Genomic DNA, 4095 nt, shown 5'->3' on the forward strand with positions numbered 1-4095 from the left:
CCCCTGGGTGGGTTGAATCGGCTTCTTCCACCACCTTCGAGGCATCTCGAACCTTGGCAGCCCATGCACGACGGTCCTGCACCAGTTCACTGGAGACAGCGAGCCAATCACGGTTCCATTGGTGCAGGCCGATGTTGCCATTGTATTTACCATTGAGAATTCATGGGAGAAGTTTCGTGGGAATGTGTGGATTTTACAAGCGGTCCCCAACAATCCCGCGTGTAGAGACATCATGTTTGCCGCAGATTGTCTGCAGACGCAGGAACAGAACGACTGAGGAGCCGTCGGTTGCCGAAACAGACACTCCGAGGATTTTCCCCAGAGCCCTATCTACCAGGTTGTGGACCTAATACCACTCGGTGTCAGACCAATCTGCCTTGGGTGGCCCTACCAGGAACCGAAGTTCCCAATGACATAGCTCTGACACTACCCGTTGCCAGCGTCTCCACCACGGTGAGGAGGGGATGGACTTTGGGGACACACTTATATATATATATATATATATATATGATATATATATATGTAAGTGTAATTCAAATAAGAAGACAAAGAAATCCTTTAACACATCTTTAATGATTCGTTACAGTTGTTTCTCTACTAACTCTGCTTACAACGCCAATTTACATAATATTTGTGGTTTTAGACATTAAAGGTGGCACTTCATTGTTCTTGCATCAAAGGTGCACTCTTACATTGTGCGTCTGGTTAGCTGTTATGTGGTAACAGCTAACAAATAGTAAACGTGGTAACAAATAGCTGTTATATAGTAACAGGGCATGCTAGAAATAGCAGCCAAATCTTTCCTTTTTCTGAAAAAGGAGCCGTTTACATGTGATTTCGATGTCGCATTTGTTGAAAGCATGCAAAATAACCTGGAAAAGAAAAAAAAGACGCACGAAACAAAACTTCCTTGGTGGAAAACTTTGAGGTCTCCTCTACCCCTCCCACCTTTCTTTTCAGGAAAAAAGGTGGGTTTGGAGGTCAGATACCTTGAATGCACCCACAAAAATCTGTGGAAAAAATTATTCTACATTGAGGTACAAAATATTTACTGAAAGAATAAAATCTTGTACTGATTATACCTGTATTTTAATTTATTCAAATTAATGTACCTCAAGTGGCAAAATTTTTATCAGCTGCCATCTGGAATAATTTTAGTCACAAATCAAACAGGTAAGATGCATTAAGAATTTCAGTTTTAATGTTTATCCATTACGCTATTACTTTTACACCTGTTAATTAAATTTACCTGCCCATAAAGCCAAATTTACTCAGCAAGATCAGCTAAAATTACATAACTATAAACCAATGGTATATAAAACACCCACTGACAAAATTGCAAATCTGTATGCAAAACATTTACCAAGTTAGAAGCAAATATTGTGGACAATCCTCTTGAACCTGAATAACTCAAAATAATGTGAACAGATGTTACAGTTGACAGATTAATACAAACACTATAGATGTTTTTAGGTGGTTTTCTTTCTTACACAAATATATAACACAGCCTCGCTCGGATGGGACTACACGTGTGTTACTTTGACATCATCATACCATAAAACTTGTTTATGAGGAAAGAAATACTGAAAAATATCAATAGATGTGAGTGAGAAAGAAATGAGGAGGGAGGTTTTGGAATATGCTAGAAACAACACATTTTCCTCTGAAATTATTAACAATTTATATGTTAAACTGAAAATGTTTCTCTCGTGGGTTTTAAGTGCAAATGAAAAAAAAAAAGGAAGACCCAAATCGTTTCAAACTGGGATAGTGAGGGAGTGGCGGGACTGAAAAAAATTTTTTCAAAATTTTTTTTTTTTCATGAAAAGATGCATCTCATCATTCTGAAGACTTTGATGAAAAACATTGGAAAAAAATCCTCGTCAAAACAGAGAAATTTCAACTTACATGGGCTTTCTGATCTGAAACTCCTCCCCACGCCCTCTTCCAAATATTTTGCCTACATATTTCGTTGTAATTGTAATCTACACCATTTGAAAGAAATTTGTGTAAAATTTCATTAAAAAATACCTATTTCTAGAAAGTTATGGGGGAAATGTCAGGTTCTGTGAATTTTCTGAAATTCTCCTCCCCAACCTGTCGGAAAAGTTTTTCCAACAAATCATTACATACATACACTTTACAGGATATAAGTAATTATTTGGTGAAAGTTTCGTTAAAAAGTATCCATTATTCTGGAAGTTATGAGGCAACAAAGTCGGCGATGTATTAAACTTTTTTCAATGAAAGTTAACGTTAATGGATTAACGCTAACTTCCATTACATTTTCAAAGAAATAACGGATTAACATGTTGATTAATGGTGCCCAGCTGTGTGTGTATATATATATACATACATACATACATATATACATGGAGTTGCTATTTTACATCTGCAACCTAGCATCAATGACAACGTTGAGAGTTATTTTTTAAGGTCTGTATATCTCTCTGTTTCCATCACTGGCCACACTTGTATATACAAGAATTAGACAAAACTCATCAATTGTTTAATGGCCCACAAATATATTAATCTTCAAGAGTTTTCAGAAACGATCCAAGATCTACAGAGAACATGCCAGTAGTCCACCTGTCACTGACCCGTGTATTAGAACATAGCAGGGTTTCAAGAAACTGGGGGTGGTCTGCATTGGTAAAGGATAATTATTAAGCAGTAAAGTTATAGGGAGTCTGGATATGGTTATATTCTTTAATGAGAAGAACAATTTAATTGTTCAGTTCTATATTTAAGAGATGAAGAATTATGTGCATTATTTACATTATTTACATTCAACAGATATTTGTCCCCATCTTGTTTGTTGTTAACACAACGTTTCAGCTGATATACTCTCCAGCCTTCTTCAGGTGTCTTGTGGAAATTTTGAACCTGGGTTCTCATTCCTAAGGTATTTTTCAATGTTATAATAATAATAATAATAATAATAATAACAATAATAATTATTATTATTATTGTTCAAGGAACAATACACCATATGCCCGTGGGCAAATGGGGTAGTGGTTAAGAGCACAGGCTACTAACCTTAGGATTCTGAGTTCGATTCCAAGCAGTGACCTGAACAATAATAATAAGAAGAACATTGAAAAATACCTTAGGAATGAGAACCCAGTTTTGAAATTTCCCCAAGACACCTGATGAAGGCTGGAGGGTACATCAGCCGAAACATTGTGTTAACAACAAACAAGATGAGGACAAATATCTGTTGAATGTAAATAATGCAATCTAGTTGTTACTGGATGGAATCTCAGTCTGAATTAGAAAAGATATTTTTCAACAAAAGTGGGTTTTCAACAGGAATGAAAACCTGCAAGAACGAGATAAGAATATAAGTGTGGTGGTGGGGTACAAAATGTAGCAGGAGGTAGTCATCATCATCATCACCACCACCACCACCACTATCATCATCATCATCAACAACAACATTTAATGTTAGTTTTCCATGCTGACATGGGCTGGACAGCTTGACAAGAACTGGCAAAGCCAGGTGTTGCACCAGGTGCCATAGCCTGTTTTGGCTTGGTTTCTATGGCTGGATGCCCTTCCTAACACCAACCACTTTACAGAGTGTACTGGGTGCATTTTACATGGCACCATCAATAGTGCTTTTTATATGGCACCAGCACCCACACCAGTGCTTTTTATGTGGAACCTTGGTTTTAGGATCTCAATTCTGCTGTGGCAGGCAGGTCCTCCAATACACATCTCAGTCGTCTATAATTTCCTTTGAGATCAACCTTCAATATTTTGATAAATCCAAATTTCTTTATAGAGACTGTGTTGTGTCGGTAGAGAAAAAATAGTAAAGTAATAAATATCAGGAGAGCAGCGATTTACACAACCAGCAAATAAAGGATATATATATATATATATATATATATATATATATATGCACACACTAAGGAGAGGTAAAAAAAATCATTAAAAATTTTTAAAAAACGTTCAGATCATGTTGCGAAGAAGTTTGTTTTTCATCCTTCATGGGTTGATATAATTAAAGGCCCAGTAAAGTCTTGAGAACGATTTAATTGCAAATTATCCTAGATGTAAACTGAAATAGAAAAAAAAACTGTAAGTATT

Source organism: Octopus sinensis, linkage group LG16, assembly GCF_006345805.1.
Source record: "Octopus sinensis linkage group LG16, ASM634580v1, whole genome shotgun sequence".
NCBI classification, from domain to species: domain Eukaryota; kingdom Metazoa; phylum Mollusca; class Cephalopoda; order Octopoda; family Octopodidae; genus Octopus; species Octopus sinensis.